Source organism: Leopardus geoffroyi, chromosome D1, assembly GCF_018350155.1.
Source record: "Leopardus geoffroyi isolate Oge1 chromosome D1, O.geoffroyi_Oge1_pat1.0, whole genome shotgun sequence".
Classification (NCBI taxonomy): Eukaryota; Metazoa; Chordata; class Mammalia; order Carnivora; family Felidae; genus Leopardus; species Leopardus geoffroyi.
In genome coordinates this window covers 88,410,263-88,431,997 of record NC_059329.1, presented here as the reverse complement: position 1 = coordinate 88,431,997, position 21,735 = coordinate 88,410,263, and the positions used below count along the sequence as shown (strand labels likewise).

General features: G+C 47.3%; 1 protein-coding gene, 1 long non-coding RNA gene and 1 other non-coding gene across 3 annotated transcripts in view; 2 read left to right on the top strand and 1 right to left on the bottom strand.

The window, feature by feature from the left end:
- Positions 1-21,735, top strand: part of ABTB2 (ankyrin repeat and BTB domain containing 2) — a 175,630-nt gene that overhangs the window by 55,554 nt on the left and 98,341 nt on the right. The window lies entirely within an intron of this gene.
- TRNAR-UCG lies at positions 17,091-17,175 on the top strand. Its single transcript has one exon. It is a non-coding gene; the product is annotated as a tRNA-Arg (tRNA).
- On the bottom strand, positions 19,448-20,518 carry LOC123601575. The gene is made up of 2 exons (XR_006714167.1): positions 20,415-20,518; positions 19,448-19,720 (listed from the first exon to the last, which is right to left on the bottom strand). It is a non-coding gene; the product is annotated as an uncharacterized LOC123601575 (long non-coding RNA).

Here is a 21,735-nt window from a genome sequence, read left to right as displayed (position 1 = left end):
GTTCGAGCCCTGCGTCAGGCCCTGTGCTGACAGCTCAGAGCCTGGAGCCTGCTTCAGATTCTCTCTCTCTCTCTCTCTCTCCCCTCCCCCCCGCCCTCCATTTCTCTCTCTCCCTCTCTCTCCACCCCTCCCCTGCTCACACATTGTCTCTCTCTCTCTCTCAACAATAAATAAACATTAAAAAAACAAAGAGGATTTAGAAGTGTTATTTGAGAGAAAAACAAAATGAAGGTTAGAATAGAATCACGAGGGTCCTCACACCGTTTAAGATTTTAAAAAAGAAAAAAAGGAAAAAAAAGGCTAAGAAAATGCTTCATTAAATCTGTCATGTGCCCTGGCTACTTATAATGTACACTTACGTGAGCATGTTTGGATCTCTCCTGCTGTCTCTGTCTTTCCAACAAACAGAACGTAACGGCCAGCCCTCTGGCTCAGATATTTCGGATGGCCCTCTTTTGCCAGCTACCCTAAGCAGAGTTTTACCTCGCTCAGGAAATTCCTATTAATGTATAATCCCTTATGCTATCCTTAAAACCCTGTTAAACTTGACATTCTTTTTTCCAAAGGGGATGACTCTACTGATTTTTGTCTGATAATATTATTGTATTATTATTGTAAAACCTTCAACACAGAGCACATGTGTTCCATGATCCTACCTCCAGAGATACACCTAAACTTTAGCAGCGTTGATCCATTTTCTTTCATTTCTTAAGTATATTTTTTGAACTGTGGTGAAAACAAATAAAATTTACCTCCTTAACCATTTGTAGGTTCAGTAGTATTTAATATATCCACAGTGTTATAAAACTGATCTCCAGAACTTTTTCATCTTGCACATCCTCCCTCTCCCCAGCCCCTGCTAATCAATCTACTTTCTGTTTTTATGAGTTAGACTATTTTAGATACCTCACGTTCGGGGAATCATGCAGTATTTGCCTCTTTGTGACTGGTTTATTTCACTTAACATAATGTCGAGGCTCACCCATGTTGTAGCATCTGTCAGGATGGCCCTCCTTTTTAAGGCTGAATAATATTCCATTACGGGTATATACCATATTTTATTTAGCCCTTCATCTGTCGATGGATGTTTGGGTAACTCCAACCTCTTGGCTACCGTGAAAAATGTTGCTATGAACACAGATACGCAGACAATCTCTTCGAGACCCTGCTTTCAGTTCTTTTGGATATCTACCCAGAAGTGAGATGGCTGGTCACACGGTAATTCTATTTTTAATATTGTGAGGAGCCTCCATACCGTTTTCCGTAGTAGTTGTACCATTTTACAGTCCTACCAACAGCACACAAAGGTTTCAGTTTCTTCACATCCTTGCTAACAATTGTTATTTTCTGATTTCAGGAGAGTAGCCATCCTGACAGGTATGAGGCGGTGTCTTATTGTACATCCTTCCTTTCTTTATATCTGTGTAGTACACATCTTTAGAACATAAGTCACATCATATTATGTGTGCTTTCTTTGTAGAAAATGGCTTTTCTCTGTTGCTATATTTTTGTGAAAAGCTATTCACTTACGTAAACATTTTAACTCTTAATGCCAAGGGAGTAACACAAGCTAAAGCAGAAGACTAGGTTAGTTTTGTTTTGCTTTGTTTTGTTTTAGATCAACTGGGTCTAGAAATTTTTATTTATTTATTTTTTATTTTAGACAGAGCATGCACACGTGTGTATGAGGGAGGGACAGAGAGAGAGGGAAAGAGAGAATCCTAAGCAGACTCCACACTCAGTGAGGAACCTGATGTGGGGCTCAATCTCATGATCCTCGGATCATGACCTGAACCGAAATCAAGAATTGGATACTCAACCAACTGAGCCATGCAGGCTCCCCTTTTAGACCAGATTTTTTTTCAATGTTTATTTATTTATTTTGAGAGAGAGAGAGAGTGCGCGCGCAAGTGAGCATGCGAGTAGAGGAGGGGCAGGGACAGACAGGGAGAGAGAGAATCCTAAGCAGACTCCTAAGCTGTCAGTGCAGAGCCTGATGTGGGGCTCAATCTCACAAACCGTGAGATCATGCCCTGAGCCAAAATCAAGAGTGTTTTGGACACTTAACCGACTGAACCACCTGGTCGCCCTTTTAGGCCAGGTTTGTTTGTTTTTTTTTAATTTTTTTTTAATGTTTATTTATTTTTGAGACAGAGACCGAGTGTAGTGGGGGAGGAGCAGAGAGAGAGGGAGACGCAGAATCCGAAGCAACCTCCAGGCTCTGAGCTGTCAGCACAGAGCCTGACATGGGGCTCGAACTCACCAACCGTGAGATCATGACCTGAGCCGAAGTCGGACGTTTATCCGACTGAGCCACCCAGGCACCCCTAGACCAGGTATTTTTAACCATTGTTATAATGAATCCATTTAGAATCATTTTTTAATTCCTTTTTTGTATATGAAAATTTTTATAATAAAAGTTTTGTAATACGCCAGTGTTTTCATTAATTCACATTTTTTTCTGACCTTAGGAGAACAAAAAAGGTGTGAGCTAACATTCATCTACTTGTTTGCTGACTCACTGTATGCTTGGAGAAGTGTTCTCTTGTGAGCAAACATGGAAATGGGTGTTCTGAGAAAGTCTGGTATGGAGGCTTTGGGGCTCGTAAAATCCAAAGAAGTAGGAGGCCATTTGGGGCGAGTATCAAAATTCCATTGTAGGAATCAGTACAACTGCTTCCCTGTGATTTAGGAGTCCCACTCAAATGTCTTCAGGGACTAGGCCATTCATCTTTGTTCATTTTGTTAATGAAGATGTTGGAGGTAAGACAATTGGGAATAGTGAGGACTATAGTCAGCTGCAGGCCCTGACTAACAGCTATTCAAATTTAAACTTAAAAAAAAAAAAAAAGGCAAAGCTATGTGGGCCAACTAATACACATCTGGCCTGAATTGGGCCCATGGGTACAATCTGACATCTGCTATGGAGCTGGTTCTTTATGGGATATTCTTTGCCTTGCGGGTTGATTCTCCATCTCTGAGGTTTTAGTCACCTGCCCCTAGGCCTCCCTTGTTCGGGCCCAAGGGCCTTGTGCTCCTGGCTCATGCCCAGGGCCTACTCTGGCTGGCCTGCCAGGAGGGACTGTCGCATCAGTTGACTTTAAGAAGTCATTTGAATGGGAGGGGAAACTTGAAATCAGGGTAGCTTCAAGTTATGGCCTGAGCATGGTTGGTTGGAAGGGTCTCGAGAATGCCATGAGCTTCTTGGTGGTCTTGGAGTCAGGCCTGGCTGGACTCCACTCCGCTGCCTATAAGCCATGAAGCTCTGGAAGGCAAATCGCTTTGCCTTTCTAGGCTTCATGTTCTGCCTCTGAGAATGGGATAGTGACAGTGAGGAAGGGGTTGTGAGATTGAATGAGACAACGTAGGTCACATGCCTGGCACAGAGCCCAGCCCACAGTCAGCCTGCGTTGGCATTAACCACGGCTGCTGGAACTTCGAGGCCTTGTGGGTGCGCCGTGGTGAACCCCTAAAATTAATTGCAAAGCGTTGTGTTGAGGTGCCCTTGAGTTTTCCTGGGGAGAAGAAGATTCCATTCATTACCTTTCATAAGAGTCTAAGCATCGACCAAGATAGAATGGTGAAGCTATTTTGGGAAGCTGGGGAGGTCATTGCCGAAGTGACAGGCAGCTCTTCTTAGGCCTAAAAGTACAAAGTCATGTCTGGCTAGCTCTTTCCATCCTCATCAGAACTTGACTGATCACAGATTGACGCCACCGACCCACTTTCTTCATGGGCAGAGCCGGTCTTACAGACAGTGCCGACGTCAGAATGAGAAAAGCAGATTTTCCTTCAGCCAACGTGACCTCGGTGACAATGTCCCTGTTGCTGGGTTTCCATTTGAAGGCAGGGGTAGGGGTGGGGGCATGTGATGAATAACCCCAGAGGGACTGTGAAGGTCACTGCTGATGTTACCACCAGATGCAGGAGCGCCTAGAGGAAAACTGTGCTTTGTGGAAGGGCGATAAAGTAAAGCATTTCCTGATATACTCTGCCACAACCTTCCTCATGCACCTGGGGAGTGATGGCTGCAGCGACACAGAAGCCTGCTTCTAGGGCGGTGACCTTGGAAACGTGGCTGAGGGTCGTCCTTCATTGTCATCCCCTCCTGGACCCATGAGTCCCTAACTGTGCCTTCCCGCCTTCCCCTCCCCCTCCCCCCCCCCCCCCCCTCAACGCACCACCCCTGGGCCAAAAACAGGACTAAGAAGACTAATGAGGCAGTGGAAAAAGAGCACATCTAGTGCTCGGCCCTGCTTGATTGTTTCAGACCTCCGTGAGAGTGCTCAGAAAACGTGAAAGGCATACCTGGCTTCTAGGGGACCCAGCTACTGGAAATCTCTGATTATTCTTGCACTTGGGATAGCTCCGAGGAATATCCTCATCCTGGTTTGTTTCTTTTGTGTATACAGTGAGGTCTTTTTAGATGATGGGATAGAAATCGGTGGAGAAAAAGATGGGTTAAAGGACAGAGAGAGGAACAGACCAATGGACAGGTCTTCGATAATACAAGTATAGCAAAATATAAGCGGTGACTCTAGTCTGTGTGGTGGCTATACAGGAGTTGGCCACAAGATGTTTCCAACTGAGCTGTATGTTTGAAGATCTTTCAATAATCGAATGTTTGGGGAAATGAAATCTTTGGGTGTAAAACTTTTGAAAACGGGCAAAAGAGAATTCATGAATTTGTGACTTCACTGCTCTTCCTTGCTGCCTCCCCAACACTCACCCCACAATCATTTCTCCATTGTGTTCAAGCTCTGTGTTCTTCATGGTCCAGTCACTGTGTTTGGGCACGTTTGGGCATGTTCTAGGTGATGTGCATGTGGCAGCAAGATGGTCCTCTGACTGCCAAACATACATCCTTCCCTCTTTTGCAGGAGGACAGACAAGCAATAGTGAAATGTTCCAGAACCAAAAAGAAAAGCCACAGAAACACAGTGCTGCGTGTAAAGAGCTCAGGAAAAGCCTCTCCAGGGAGGACACATTGGAGTTGGGATCTGAGTGAACAGAAGGCACACTGGCTGTGCAGGATGAAGGGAGGAGCATTACAGGTGGTGCAGACGCCTAGGGATGAGAACGAGCTTGGTGTATCTGAGGAAAGAAAAGAAGGCTAGCGTGAGAGAGTGCGCATGAGATCAGGGATATGTGGGTTCACAAGAAGGGCCCGGAATGTTCTTCTGATTCCATGGGCAGCCATGGGTGGGGGCTGGGGTGGGGAGGGCATTCTATTGGGTAGATCTCTGGTACTATTCACATTGCATATGAATGAGACCCCCAAGGTTGAGGAATGCAGGTAGAGGCCATAGCGTGGGCGGAGAACCTGTGTGTGTTGTGTAAGACTGTCATTGGAAGGATTTTGAAGAAGTGGCTCTATTTGGCAACTAGAATCAGTACATCATTCCTAATTGCAGAATTTATCCACCTCCATCCCAAGAGGAGATCAGTTCTGTGGGTACATATATTTTTTAAATTATATATGGTAAAATTGCTTTTGGGGGATACACCCAGTTCTGCGAGTTTTAATGCCGGTGTACATTTATATAACCATCACCACAGTCAAGATACAGAACAGTTCCATCACCCCCAAAAGCGCCCTTTGGCTTTATGGTCACTCCCTCCCCCTACCCAACCCCCGACGTCATCTACATCAGGATGGTTCTGTCTTTTGAGAGTATCATGTGTGGAATCCTATGTAGGTAACATTTTGAGACGGGCTGTTTTCATGCAGCTGAACGCCCGTGAATATGTATTTCAGCTTCCTGGGGACATGTTGAGAATAATAGTTAAATGGCTTTTGTTTGGCTGGGTATGAGGGAAGAGGAAGAAACAGCATGAAAATGGTGAGGGATGGTGAGGACCCAAAACAGGAGTGGGTGTGTGGGTGAGCACTGGGAAAGGAACACTGGAGGAAATAGAGGTATGCAGAGGGAGGCCATATAAAGTGTTCTTCCATAAGCAGTCAGTGTAAATTTCCCTTGATTTTCCCCAAGAAACCTTCAGTACTGTTGCATTGTAGAGTTGAGTTCATTTGGAGGATTTGCCGAAAGTCAGACTTCTGTTTCCCGGTGCACATGGGCCGAGGACAGAGGCCCATCCAGAAGACATGGGGTTCTCATCCATCCCAGATGCAAGCTGCAGGGGGACAACTTTGGGCTTAATTAAACAGAAAACAATGGAACGAAAGGATTAGGAGAGCGGCTGCCCCACTGTGTTCTGGGTCCATGTTCCAGAAAAGCAGTGAGAGACCAGGTGGCCAAAAGCTATGGTCTTGGGCTGCACAGGGGCTGGTGAGCTCTGCCCAGCTCTTAAACAGATAGGAATCCCTGACTAAACCTAGCAGTTTGTGCATGTGTGTGACGGGATGAGTGTAACAGGACCAGAGGGTGGGGTGGTGGGCCCCAGGCTTCTCAGTTCTGCTCCCTCAAGCACTGGCCCGCCTTTGCCCTCCCTGAGATCACATGTACAGAATGGCTTTGTAAACTACAAACCTACTGTGGTCTTTTAATAGTAACTGTCCATTTCTGCACCTTGCTGCTTAAAAGAGCTGCAAGATAATTAAAAAAGAGGGGGTGGTGGGGAGGCCAACCTGTTTTTCCCATTGGCAAGGACGCGTTGCCATGTTCCTCTGGTTACCGCCAGAGCGGAGCACACGCCAGGTCCTGCTGCATAATGACGAGTCCCCGGAGACCCCCGATAGTGATCGATAGCCCCCGCCTAGCTCTGGGGCCCGCATAATGAGCTGTGCAGCCGGCCAGAGTCACCAGGCAGCCTCGGGGAAGCCTCCCCTCCCCCACCGTCCACTTGTACAACAAATGCCCCCCTCCCCACCCGCCACCTCGGTTGGGTTTCCCTTTGATTGGCAGAGGCCTGTTATTTCCGCCTGGGTTGCCTGACAGACCCTCCGCCTGGTCTAATTATGCCGGCCTCTTCGGGCCCCCTCGACCCCAGGAAGGCTTTATCAGATTGTCCAACTGACCGTGACCAGATCTCCAGCACCTGCCTCCCTTGCTGATTGAGGCTGGAAGGTGTTTATACACAGCAGAGCTGGGGGCTGATTGACTGGCCAGGGTCCTGGGCTGGGGACTGCCCGTCTGAGTGTCAGAGATGAAAAATGGAGTCGCCTCACCACCCAGCCTCATTAGGGGACCTCATCCAGGTCCCGACAGGATCACGTGGGGGTGTGCAAGCACAGAGCCTGCTGCCATTGTTCAGGGCCCTCAGGGACCGTTTCCGGCTGCAGTGGGGCACTTGGGTCCATCTCTTACCGTTTTTATACCCTTTGCTCTACATTTCCTGTTAACTGTAGTCCGCTCCCTGCTTCCCGTTCATTCTCTAATTCCCCCTAAGTGTGGCCTCACACCTTCTAGTGTCAGAAGAAGCCAATCAGAATTACTGTTTGGGGTTGATTTTTTTTTTTTTTTTTTGGCTGTCAGGAGTGTCCTGTTTCTGAACGGAATCTCTGGTACTGCCCACATCGTTCAGGTGCCCAAGGGTGTTTCTGACGATACAGAGTTTCTGGAGGGCAGCTCAAGCATTGGGGCCACTCCCTCTGGTAACTGTGGCAAATGGCTCATTTTAATGGGAACATTAAGTCATCAAGGTCCTTCAGGACTCCATCTAGATCACTTGCTAATTAGTCACTAGTGACCCGAGAAGGTAAGGGTTTTCCAAAAGCCAAGCCATTTCTGCACTCCAGCATGATGCGGTTTGGGCTGAGACAACCCCCCCCCCCCCCCCCCCCCCCCCCCCCCCCGTATAAGGATCATGGATAGAATCATGCTTCTCAAACTGTGGGCCCTGGACCAGCCTCAGCGTCACCTAGGAGGCTGACAGAAACGCAGAGTCTCCAGCCCCACCCAAGACCTGGTGAATCCAAGTGTGCATTTTGACAGGCTCTCCGGGGTCACATGTGTGTGGAGTTTGAGAAGCTCTGTACCAGGACATCATAAACCCAGATAGGGAAGCCCTCCTTGAGATTTGTCAAGAAGTAAGAGAACCCAGCCACTTAACTCCCATAACACTGTCTGGTGAAGAGTCCGTTCTGCCTTCTTTCTGGCTTCAGAGGAGGTCTTGTTAGGAGACCAGGAAACCAGGTTGAAGTGTCTTTACTGACAGCAAAGAACCAGATGTGGGTCTTGACCCCTGGGACTAAGTTTTCTGGCAGCACCTTCTCCTCATTCTCGGAGAAATGTTTTGGTGTTGAAAGACCACCTACAAAAAATAGTGTCCTCTGGAGCCACCTTGTGAGGATACCCTCTAAGCTGGCTTAGAGGGTATTTAATGACCGTTTTCCATCTTGATCTATGCCCTTAAATTACTACTATTTGCCTGTGGTGGATTTGAAATTAAAAAAAAAAAAAAAATTTTAATGTTTATTTATTTTTTGAGAGACAGAGTTAGAGTGTGAGTGGGGGAGGGACAGAGCGAGAGGAAGGCATAGGATCCTGAAGCAGGCTCCAGGCTCTAAGCTGTCAGCACAGAGCCCAACCTGGGGCTCGAACTCACGAACCGTGAGATCACGACCTGAGCCAAAGTCGGACGTTTAACTGACTGAGCCACGCAGGTGCCCCTGGTAGATTTGAAACTTTGAAGCTTGGGTTTATGGGATGTTGGGTTTTTTTCCCCCTGCAATATACATTTTTACACTTGCTAAAATGGACACATACTGCCTCTCTAATCAAATGAAAAGTTTTTAAAAATTTTTTATAACTAGTGTGTTCAATGTAGACAAACTTAAAAATTAATGTGCTTCTATTTGATGATCCAGAAATAAAGTCACTTATAATCTCACCATTTGGAGAGTGCCTTTAAGAAGTTAATGCACATGTAGAGGTTTTGGGGTTTTTTTAATTTTTTTTTTAACAGAAATGTGATTCTCACTTTCATACTCTTTTATCATCTGTTCATTCAATACTTTATAAACATCATTCCAAGTCAGTAGCGTAGGTCTTCTACATTTTCATTTTTAATGTCTTGCAAAGTATTTCATTATATGGGATGTTCTGTATAATGGATTTACATAATTCATCACCTGTGCCTGGGCATTTTGGTTTACAGTTTCTTTCTCTGATTTACCAACACTGGCATGGATTTCATTTGTAGCAAAATATTTGCAATGGTCTAAGTGATTACTTTAGGATAACTTTTTGAATGCCTATAAAAAGTGTAACATTGGAATGAGAGAAGAGACCGGGAGTTCCAAGAGCTGGAAGGTGGACTTTGAGACTTGACTCCCTCCTGGGAGGTAGCCTGTATCCATTCATAATGATTTCAGGAGAGTAAGCTGTCAATATGCTAGAGCTAGGCAGTGTACCTTCATTGTGGAAAATGGCTCTTAGGAATCATCTAGGTTTTCTGAAGAAAACCCATTGTTTGCCTCTGGAACCCACGTGGCCACAAAGCATGGTTGGCACAGCATTGGTGATGGTCACAGGATTGTCTCGACAGGGGAGGTACACAGGCTCTTGTAAGTGGTTGGGAAGAATGACACTGGATGCACATATTGGGGCCACACCTTGGACTTTGGTAGAAGCCAGAACAGATCCACAGCTTGGGTGTGAGTGGCTGTGCTAAAAGGGGAACTTGAGGTGGTTTCAAGCCAGTGCAGAGCTGGGAGCCAGGCTCCCAGAGGGAGTGACCTCCACACCGAAGGGCAGACACAGATTTGAGAGCCAGCCTGGGTGGAACCAGCATCAGCTGTTTCCGTAAGAAGGGCTTAGAGAATGCTTGCTGGATACTTGGTATTTGCTAAAGGGATGTCTGAACCTGTGTGCGGGAGGAGGTGCACACTCCAGGTCCAGAAAGGACTTTGCTGGATGTCAGGCGTTGCCGAGACTGTGGCTTTGGGCGGAGGTTCTCGTTCCTGGAGTGCCATTAACTGTTGGTCACATTATGTCCCAGGCTCCCCCTTATAAAGCAGCTGCGCCCCCTCCAAATGCTACCTCCTCCTGGCTTGGAACAGCCTCTCTTTTTTTTTGCTTTATCCATATCACAATTAGGGCATTTCCCGTTTTCTTCATTATACTCTCTTTAATGATATGCATGTCTTAGGAAGAGCAGTGTGGTGTCGAGGAAAGCACCCAGGGATTTTGAGTTCTCCAGCTCTTCACGTAGCATTCTGCCTCCTCCCATTACAGGCTCACCCTTGGGTGAGTTACTTAACTTTTATAAAACAGGGTGGTTGTAAGGATTAGAATTGATGACTTAAAGTAACCCCTTTAGTATCTGGCTGAATAGTAGGTGCTTAAATTGTCCATTATTCTCGTGGGCTTAATATAGTCTAGTCCGTAAGGGTTGATGGACCATTATCTGTAGGCAGATCCCACTAGACATGCCTGTTAAGTTAGTAACGGGCTCTGAGGTCAAAAGGCTTAGGACAGCTATCGCGCCTCCCAGACCTGGGCTGGGAAAACAATCACTGCCAACAGATTATAGAGCTGTGCCTTTCTAAAATGACAATGAGAAGGGGAGAGGGGCACTGGGCAGCTGTTGGAGCTAGGAAGGTGCTGAGTGGCTGAAAGCCTCTGCAGAGGGCATTTTTCACGGGCACAGTGAGAACTGGGTGACGCTCTCCTCTCTGACCTGTGCGCTGGAGGCAGACCAGCCCCACAGGCGGGAGACACAGCCCAGGCACTTAAGCCTGACTCACCTGACTCCAGACTCACCTTCCTTTGCCATGATGTCTAGGATAGCAGTCAAGCCTGCACGACGTCCCAGAGCCCCATCCTGGCTCCATCCTTTCTGCTTGCGTGACCTGGGGCAAGTTTCTAACCAATTTTGTGACTCAGTGTCCTAATCTGTACAATGGGGATAATAGTACCTACCGCATAGGATCCTCGTGAGGATCAAATGGGTTTATTTATAAACAACACTTAGACTAGTGACTGGGTGTAGAAGGCATTTGCTCTATGAATGTTTGCTAGTGCCTTCTGGGGTTTGTCTCTCCATGCCTCAGGCCTTTCATCTTAACATCTTATTTCTTCTTGACAGCAGAATCCCCATCCGTTCCATTTAGCCCCCACAGTACATAGTACAAAGTAAGGATTCCTAAATGTTTGTTGGGTTGGGTAGGTTGGGGAAGCTCAGGCTCTGACACGAGGTAGACCTGGGTTCAGATCCTGACTTTGCTTCTGTCTCCGGACCTTTGACGGTTCTGGCCTTATTGGCTCATCTGTAAAATGGGATAAAATAGTTGACTCTTAGAGGGTCGGAGTGAAGATTGAATTACAGAACACATGCAAAGCACATGGCAGGAGTGCACTCTCAGGAAATGACGGTGCTAATGCTGATGAGTAAAATGGCCTCAGTATGCTCGTTCTACCACATTAAGTAGGTGGTTTGTGCATTTTTTTCAGGTTTCATTTTGAAGTAAGAGGACGATATCTGGTTTCTGTTTAGTTTTCCCCGGTGACTGTCAGAACACTAGGAAGAGAACAGGGTCTCTACACACAGGGATCCTCTCCCACCTCCCTCAGCCATACGCGTAAGAGCTGCATTTCCATGTGTGTCTTTCACAAGTCATCAAACATTAGACCACCCTAGAGTTTCGCCGTGGTCTTTGGAGTCCTCTGCACGTCCAGAGTGGCCAGGATCATTGGGCATCTCCCCAACCTGTCTCTGGTGGTAGCCTAACTTGGAGCACGTCTCCGAAGTGTTTCCAAGTTGGCGTTGAGTCTCCCACTTGGAAATGCCAACACACAGCTTTGTGTGTGCCGTGATTTCATGTTCACGAACGGACCCGTGCAGTGTCCACTCCCACCACCAAAGTGTTGGACATCTGGGAGACCTGGCAGGCAGTAAAGTGTGTTACTGACAAGCTCAGACCCTACAAGGTGCTGTGGGGAGCCAGTGGGAGGCCATGATTCTGTGATTCTGTCCATTGTGTGCCCACGGGAGCTGGTGACACTCAGCCATTCCCTCAGTCTGGAAGCCAGCACTTTGGACTGCGTTGGTTTCCCCCTCTGTGAATTTAGGATGGCGATTATGAAGTAGAGGAGTTGAGTATCAACTAATCCCCAAAATGATTCTCAGAATGCTGGTCATGTAAAAATGCACCACAGAAAAAAGGTTCCATGGCCAAACACGTTTGGCAATGTATTACGCTGTCTTTCCTTCTTGGCATTTTATGATACGCATTTGCATATTTCAAGGTTCTTGATAAGTCCCACAGAAAGAAACAAACGTAACACTGTTGAACCCAGTAGTGCCCAAAGGTGATTCACCATGAACCCTTTATGGTTTTTTGTTTTTTTTTTCACGTAACATCTATTAGCATTGCTAGGGGCTAGGTAAAAACACTGGAGAAATCTAATTATCTTAAAAGAATTTATAATAAGTGATATGTGAATATTAAGAAAGGAGAATCTGTAATTTTTCAATAGACAGTTAGAAAATGGTAGGATTGGAGCGCCTGGGTGGCTCAGTCAGTTGAGCATCAGACTTTGGCTCAGGTCATGATCTTGCAGTTTGTGAGTTTGAGCCCCGCATCCAGCTCTGTGCTGACAGCTCGGAGCCTGGAGCCTGCTTCGGATTCTGTGTCTCCCTCTCTCTCTCTGCCCCTCCCCCACTCACACTGTTTCTGTTTCTCTCTCTCAAAAAAATAAATATTAAAAATTTTTTAAATAAAAGAAAATGGCAGGATTTTAATTCCAAGTATTTTTAGGTATTTGGCAAAAAAAAAGTATTGGGTAACTTTTTTATAGCCACTTTTAGATTTGGTCATAAAATACTCAATGTCTTACCAACCCACTGTCACATGACCCGCCAGAAGATGCCTCTGTCGGGGGTAAGACTTGAACTTGAGTAGTAAAGGTAAAATTTAAAATTTTGGAGATGCCCTTTATGAGACCCGGGATTAACTGGGGTTGTGCGTTCAAGCAGTTCCCTTTAAGCCCTTAAACACACATTCTCAGCCAATCGAGCATCTCCTGAGCCAGCCCCTGATCTAGTTGTTACAGCTAGAGCAAGTAGTATTAGATTCAAGCAGTATGAAAGATCGAAGGTGAGAGATTCATCCTGAAACATATTTTTTATATACTTTGTGTCTTTGGGGATAGCACTAATCCACAAAACTGCCTAGCAGCAGAATTTGCTTTGACAAGAATCGTTTGAGAATGTGAGTGTCCTCACAATGCTGTACCGTGGGAATCGGGATGAATTACCAGACCCCCACGAGCCTCACTGCTCACTTCCTTAGACTGTTCTCATAAGGAATGGGAACATGGAGTGGCAGATCCCCCTTATCCTGGATTTGAGAGTTCGCTAGGTCACTCCTGAAACCTCTGTGCCAACCAAGCCAGAAACAATGGGTCCTCTGCAAGCTTTTGTTTATTATTACAGCCCTCGGACTGTACATCCCACTCACCCCTTTGCTCCTGTGGCTGGTCAAGCTAATTTGATTTGACACCCTGGCATTTGAGATTTGTCAAGTGTTGTAACCCTAAGCGGTACTAATGTTGAAAACCATACTTGAAATTTATATAATCCAGATGTGTATGCCAATAAGGCAGATGAAATGGCAGGCTTGGGCTGTGGAGTGTGTGTGTGTGTGTGTGTGTGTGTGTAGGAATCCTGCTGCCCTATATTCTTTCCACATGGAATATATAGCCAAGAAGGATTTTATGTATTAATATTTTCCCTTAAGAATAGTAACTGGAATATGAAATATAGCTGTAAGTAAGTACCAGCGTTGGTTTTATTTGCAGCCAAGAATAACTGATTAAGTTTTGGGGAGCAGGAAGGTCTATTTTAAATGCTTTTTAAAACTTTTAAATGGTTCAGGACCCTTCAGCAGTGTGGTCTGGGGAATTGTCAGTCACACCAAGTCAGGATTTTTGACGTGGCTCTCTTTGACGTCGAATGTTTTCCCCTCCTATGTGGACATGTCATTCTTCCCATGCAAGAGCTTTCGCTGTGATCCAGAAGTCCCCCCTCTGAGGCCGAGGCCTCGACCCCTGAGTTGTTACTCCACAGCCCTCCCACATTGGCACGGCCCAAATGCCACTTGTGTTTTCTGTAAGCTCAACACGCAGCTGGATTAAATACGAAAACGTCTCTGCTCAAGTATTTGATAGCGACCCTCCTTTGAGGAGTAGAGCGTCTCCTTTCTCCCCCGGCCAGCGGTGTCCCCCTGTGATACCTCTGGCGGGACAGTGCGTCACCTTCTCCGGCCGTTGCTTTGCTCACCTGTGAAGAAGACCACAGCTGACCCGATAGGAGTAGCGCATGTGGCTCCCCCAACAAGGAATTCCGGGGTTGCAGGTTTTGGTGTTCTTGACATGAAAGGGTGGTGGCACGTATTATATTATTCCTTAGCATATGCTGCGCATAATTAACAACCATCCTTAACTAGACCCGTCAGCCCAGGGAAAACTGGCCATACCAGCTTAGTGACAGCCGATGAGAAATGATATGAAAAGGAGGCACAGAGCTGGGACCCACAGATGTGGGGGTGACTTCTGGACTTCAGAGCTGCAGTTGGTACCTGTGTCCTCCACAGCTATTTCTAGACCGGAAGTCAAAGATCATGTTGCTGTTTTAGCCCCTTCTTAGGGCAGAACCGAAGGAAAACGGCCGATATTCAGGGGAAGCTTGTGGCAAGCCATGGTCCCCACGGTTTCCCCTTAACTAAACGGCTCTGGAGAAAGTCAAGTGTGTGCTGTTTCCACAGCAGGCAGGATGGAACGTTTTTTTTTTTTTGGGGGGGGGGGGTCGGGCGGGTGTCCACCAGCTTTCCATTTGCCATAGGTTACAGCCCTGACTCTAAGAGGGTGAGGCGGACCACGCCTGCAAGTCTGACGCTCCTTAGCGGAGCCTTAGCCTGTGGGTTCCGGCCCTGTTCCGACTCAGGTCTTGAGTAAAGAATGCTGTCATGGATCCAAGCTAAATAGATTCCAAATGATGGAATCTGATTTTCCGGTTGGGTTTTGAGGTGAGGGCATCAGCGTGTGGCGTATTCGGCCCCCACGGTTTGTTTAGTTCGCTGACGCTCAAGGCTCAGGCAGTGGAATGAGGGAATCTCCAGCCGGCCTGGCCCGCATGTTGCTCAGGTGACTCATCACTGCCCGGAGAGGTCCGTCCCCTCTGTGAGGCTCAGCAGCCCCAGGACTGGGGCCCCAGGCAGGAGTCAGACGGTCAAGGCCGCTGGTCCAGTTCTCCCTGCTGACGTCATCCCCCCCACATTGTCTGGAATGACTCGCAGCCTCTGACTGAGGACGAGAGCAGGCTGGAAGTGGGAGAGCAGGAGATGTTTCCAGGCCCGTAACGCACCCGGGATTTTCAAGGTGCGTTTGCCCAGTATCGTGCCAGGGCGAGCCAATGCGGCCTGACCCATGTATCTAGTAGGATCCCATTTCAGTGGGGTTCTGCAAATCCACTGGTCTGACCTTTTACCTTCCAAATGAAACACAGTGAGACCTGCTTGACCAAAAAAAAAAAAAAAAAAGCCAGAAAATAAAACAAACAAAAACCTGTCTTTTATTTTTAATGTTATCCAGCTGACATGTGCTAGGTTTTGTTGATATAAAGAAGCCATTCCAATCCACTGCCTAATGCAGGGGTGCATAAGACCATACTAGAAGGGCTGCAACCAGAACTGAGCCAACCACATGTGTCATGGACATTAATAAAGAACAAAATGAGAGCCCAGCCTACAGGGACTGTGGTCGTGGGGCAGGGACTGCAGCCTGGTGGCTAAGAGCCCCAATGTGGGAGTGCCTGAGCCTGGGTTCAAATCCTGGCTCTGCGGCTTATTAGCTGTGACGACCTCTCCCACCTTCTATTCTTTTGCTGTAGGATGGGGTGGTGTTACCACATCTTAAAGTTGGTCTGACAATTGAGTCTGTCTAAGACAAAGTAAGTGCTTAATACATGGTACCTGTTAGCACAATGATTGTTATCCCTTCACCCATAGCAACAGCCTGTTTTGGGGGGTGATGCCCTTCATGCAGCTAGCTGCCGGTGTCTGATTTCCTTCCTCTTAGCTACATCGTTGCTCCGACGCTGCTGCATAAGGGGATGTACGGTCTTAGGAACTCTGAAGCCAGACTTCATTGGTTCTTCTCCCATGGGCCCATCGTGACGATGGGTTCCTTTTGCATCCACCTCCTCTGAGGTTTGCTAATTTTGCTCCGCCGGGAAGTCCATCCAGGAGGCCACCATTCAGATGGATGGAGGAGTCTTTCAGAGAAAGCATGAGTGTTCTGGGATACTGTTATCTGGGGTCAAGCGCTGGCCTAGGTGAGGGAGTGAGGCCAGCAAAGCCAGCCAGCTAGCTCTGCCCCTGTTCTTCCAAAACAGCAAGGTTCCACAACAGAGGCCCCGAGCCTTCCAAAAGCAGGCTCAAGCCTAGACTGTCTGAGTTTCCTCCAGAGTGCAAAAAGAGTTTATTCCAAAACAAAACAGCAACAAAAGTGGATGCCTGGTATTTCCTTGGCTCACTTCTCTAAAGCATCCTGACCAAAGGAGAAGAGAGGTCTGAGCTCCATGACAGATAGAGTCAGCCTGAAATTATTCTCTCCTCTCTCTTCCTGGCTCCCAGGAAGAATAAAAACTGTGAACATAATAATAGCTAAAATTCATGGAGTGTTTTCTTGAGTGCATACCTAGGACTATTTAAGCACTTTACACATATTAAATTATTCAATCCTAATAGTCCTGCCGGAGAAGTTCTATTATTGTTGTCCCCCTTTTACAGATAAGGGGACTAGGGCACAGAGCAGTTAAGTACCTTGCTGAAGCTCCCACAGCCGGTAATGGGTTGTAGAACCCAGACAGCCTGGAATTAGAAGCTGCACACTTTACCATGGCTCTGTACTGCCTCTCATGATAGTTATAAATTATAAAATGGTTTTAATTCTAAAAATACACCACAGGGGCACCTCGGTGGCTCAGTCAGGTAAGCATCCAACTTCGGCTTAGGTCCTGATCTCACCATCTGTGAGTTCGAGCCCCGGGTTGGGCTCTGTGTTGACAGCTCGGAGCCGGGAACCTGCTTTAGGTTCTATGTCTTCCTCTCTCTCTGTCCTTCCCCCGCTTGCACTCTGTCTCCCTCTCTCTGTCTCTCTCAAAAATAAATAAACATTAGGGGCGCCTGGGTGGCTCAGTTGGTTGAGCGTCTGACTTCGGCTCAGGTCATGATCTCATGGTTCGTGGGTTTGAGCCCCACGTCGGGCTCTGTGCTGACAGCTCAGAGCCTGGAGCCCGCTTCTGATTCTGTGTCTTCCTCTCTCTGTCTCTGCCCTTCCCCTGCTCACACTCTGTCAATCTCTCTCTCAAAAAATTAATAAACATTAAAAAAATTAAAAAATAAATAAACATTAAAAAAATAAAAATAAAAATAAACCACAGGCACATGTGATAAAATGGCATAGAACTATACCTACGCATTATTCCAATGTCCATTTCCTAGTTTTGCTGTCATACTATATAGTTATATAAGATGTAACCATCTACAGGAATTGGGTGAAGGGTACACAGGACCTTTCTGTACAGTTTTTGCTGCTTCCTTTGAATCTATAAGTATTTCAAAATTAAAGGTTCCAACAAACAAACCACTGCCAACATTGTATTGAATTCTGATTGTATTCCAAGCACTGTGCTAAGCACTTTACAGTCACTATTTTATTTCATCCTCCCAGCAACCCAAGGAGGTGCGGGTGCCCTGCCACCTTCAGTTCCAGGGACACCTGGGTGGCTCAGTTGGTTGAGCATCTGACTCTTGATTTTGGCTCAGGTTGTGATCCCAGGGTCATAGGGTCAGGATCTACACTGAGTGTGGAGCCTGCTTAAGATTCTCTCTCTCTCTCTCTCTCTCTCTCTCTCTCTCTCTCTCTCTCTCTATCTCCCTCGGCCCCTTTCCCCCACTCACACTCTCTCTCACTCTCTCTCTCTGTAAAATAAAAAATTAAAAAAAAAAAAAAAGCCAAACACCTTCAGTTACAGATGAGGGAACAGTCATATAAAGTCAACGGGAAGTCGTGAGGCCACTGGGTCTTCCTGACTCCAGAGCATGAATTCAGAATGCATCTTTGGAAGTAGGAAGATTTAGAAGGCATGTAATATGGGAACTGACTCTGTGTCAGGTTCCACTCAAGCTTCCCAGGTGACAGGTAGCTCCTTGAAGCAGCCCCTGGCCCCTGTTCAGTCCACGGCAGACCCAGGAAGGAACTGAACCAGTCAACTGCCATCATTTCTTTGCCTTCCCCACTGCTCCTCTTGGTAGCTCCCTTCCTTGAAGGACATGCTTGCCCCACGAGCTCAGTGGCCCTTGGAGGAGTGTCCTCGGGGCCGTACTGCAAGTGTTTCTCACATCCCAGTGAAAGAGTGGAGTTTGGGGTCAGACCTGTGTTCAAATCCTAGCTTGACTTCTCACCATATTTTTTATCTTAAGGAAGTTGCTTAAACTGCTAGAGTTGGTTTTCAAAAGTTTTGTTTTATCTGTACAAGGGGAATAATAACAGTGCCTCCTGGTTTTATTACAAACATCAAGTGGGATAAAGCACCTGGTGCACGGATGTTCCATAAGTGCTGATTTCCCCGTGCTGGCTCAGCAAACATTGAGGCCTGCTGGGTACCACACACAGTATTGCATTAGCCGGTTGAATCCTCTGCTGAGCTTTGGCACAGAGGATGCCAGGGTTTCAAGGACGAGCACAACATGGTTCTCCATCAAGGAGCATATAATGGGTCATGGTGCAAAAGGCAAGTTATAAGTATTTACGGGGTGTAAACTGGGAGCAGAGGTACCCACTGAGCCTAGGGCTCCTTCCTCTGGATCCAGAGTCTGAATGTTGGGCCCAAGCCAGGCACCTTGCTGGGATTCAAGGACACTGTTGAGATTTGGAAGAGAGAACATTATCAATCACCATGCTGGATGGCATCAGTGATTATCATCTTCATTTCCATCAAAGGTGTCTTGTGACAGGATACCATCAAGTTCAATTTAGTCTGAATAGGGACATGGCAAGGACTTATTTTCTATTTCTGCCCCAGGCTGAACCTGTCTTGAATAATACAGTGTTCATCTACTTCCAAACACCAAGCCTTTTTTTTTTCCCCCCTTGTACTGCTCTATTCAGGGTCATGTGGCTGCTTGTTTCCTTGTCTCCTCTCCGAAAACCCACCCACCCACACCTCTGGCTGCCATAATGAGCGTTTTCAGGAAAGAGAGTCAACTCTGTATACTACAAGGTGGTATCACCTGCCTAAAGTTTAGAGACAGGCTTCAGGGCCAAGGCTTCACACAGTGACCTGTGGGTATCTTTGGACCTGTTACTTCTTTAAAACAAAATTCTTATGCTATCATTTAAAATTCAGGGATTTCCTGATCTGGCAACAGTTGGCTAAAGCTGAGTAGCATCTGCCCCCTTTAGATGCAGCAGATGTTCTCCAATTTGCTATAGGCCTCCACCCTCCCCCCCAAACTTCATTCATTCATCTTGCATGCCTGACGCCATAAGCATCTTGTTGTTAACTCCTGACATAGATGAAGAAAGAACACTGTCTTCAAAGATGTAGCCGGTTAGATGCATCAGGAGCTAATTGGTTGGGCCCCAGACTCTGTTCCTTACTATGTGTGGGTACAGCAGGTGCAGTGAGAACTGCTCAACGTCCATCTTTCTCTGAGGTCAGCGTTACACCTGGTCTTCTTGGTCAGGAAGCTGGGATTCTAGAGGAGAGTTCTCCGCTCTGCACCAACACCCCAGTTGTGGCAGAATTCCTTAAAAAGTGAGCGGGGAGATGACAAATGCTGAGTCAGGGAGTTGTGGACGCAATAGGTACATCTGTGGCGGGTAGCTGGCTTGGAGTCCATTTGGGTGATGTGGAGTATTAGCTGGGGTGCCAGACAAGGAGTCAGAAGACGTACATTTCAGTCTGGCTTTACCACTCGCTAACCGAGCATTGGACTTAATGGAGTCTCTGTTTTCTCATCTGTAAGATGGGGATAATGTCTAGTGTGCCACTAGTAAGGTGGATAAGAGGATCAGGTTACATGATCCTCTGAAACCATGCTATAAAGTGTAAAGTTGTATTGAAGAACCAGGTCGTAGGACAGCAGTAGTGTGCTGCGGGAGAACACGCAACTTCTGATATCTGGCAGCGTGAAGGTCCGGGGTCGGCAAGCTGAGGCCATGGGATGCATCCTGCCCCTTAAGAATGTTTTTTACGTTCGAAACGGTTGAAAAGCCATAAAAGGCAAATAACGTTTAATGGTGCATACAATTTCTATGGAGTTCAGATTTCAGTGTCTGTAAAGTTTCGTTAGAACACAGCCACGCCCATTTGTTTATGTATTGCCTATGGCTGCTTTCACGACATAATGACAAAGTTGGGTAGTTGTGACAGAGACCAGATGGCCCCCAAAGCATAAAATATTTACTATCTGAAACTTTGACCGTAAAAACTTAACCAACCTCTAGGGAAGAACATGGAAGGATAGGGACTCAGTCCCCCGCTTCTTTTTTCTTCGTTTCTTCTATCATCCAGACTTAGGTGCTGTTGCAAATAGGTGGCCCAAGGAGTATTGTACAAAACCATACAAGCACATCCTCTGTGGCCCACAGCAAATCTGCCCTTCCTGACAAAGCCAAGAATTTCTCTCAGTTTAACTGCCGCTGGAGCAACGCTCTGTCCCGCGGGCTCTAGCTAGGGGCACTTCCTGATGAAAACCACAGCATTTTTCATAAAACCAATCCCCCTTTTAGGAAAAACCGCAAGAGAAGAAGCTGTTCCTGTCACCGTGGGCACTTCTCCAGCATATTAACCACCGAACGGGCCTGGTGGGCAGTTTCCTCCCCTCAGCCACAGATTGACAGGAGGCACAGAGGGCAGCCACCACTCCGATAAGCCTGCAAGAGTGTGTCACGGCCGAGCGGTGTCCTCCAAAAGACGTGTTGAAATTCTAGCCCCCGGTACCTCAGGATGTGACGTTATTGGGAAACAGGGTGGCTGCTGATGTAATTAGTCAAGTGGGCCAAGGTCCTAATAGAGTAGGGTGGGCCTCTAGTCCAACAGGAGCAGCATCCCTCTCAGAAGAAGGAAGTTTCAACACAGAGCACCATGTGACAGCGGAGGCCGAGATTGGAGGGCTGCATCTCTAGGCCAAGGAGTGCCAAGGATTGGCAGCCACTACTGGAGAGAAGGAAGAGAGGATTCTACCCGGAGAAAGGGCGGCCCTGCTCACACCTTGATCTCGGGCCTGCAGTCTCCGGAAGTGTAAGATAATACACTTCTGTTCTTTGAAGCCGCCCCGTCTGTGGCATCTTGTTACAGTGGCCCTAGGAAACCATCGTGGCAGCTCGCCCGCCCTGGGGCAGCCTTCTGGTGCCCTTCAAGGTGCTTGGTGGTAACCCTGTTCCGCACATGAGGCGGATGAGGCGCGGGAGGCTTCAGGGAGCCGCCCGAGGTTTGGGCCGGTGGCGGAGCAGGACTCCAGCCCAGGCCTTCCGGTTCCGGGCTGCCGCGGTGGGTTGTCCGGGGAACGGCGTTCCGCAGCCGGCGCGCGGCGTCCTCCCGGGCAGGGCGTGATGGCGCCTCCGCCTCTTGTTTCTCGTTCCAGAAGCAGCGCAGAGTATCTGTCTGCTGTGGTCGTGTGAACTTGTTTGCTTGAGCTCTCACGTGTGCAAGAGGAAAATTCAGTCAGTAACTTTTTTTAAAAAATGGGGTTGGGGGGCATGTTTTACAGACAGCCATGTATCATTTACAATTGTGAGGTCATGGGAGAGAAGTAAACTC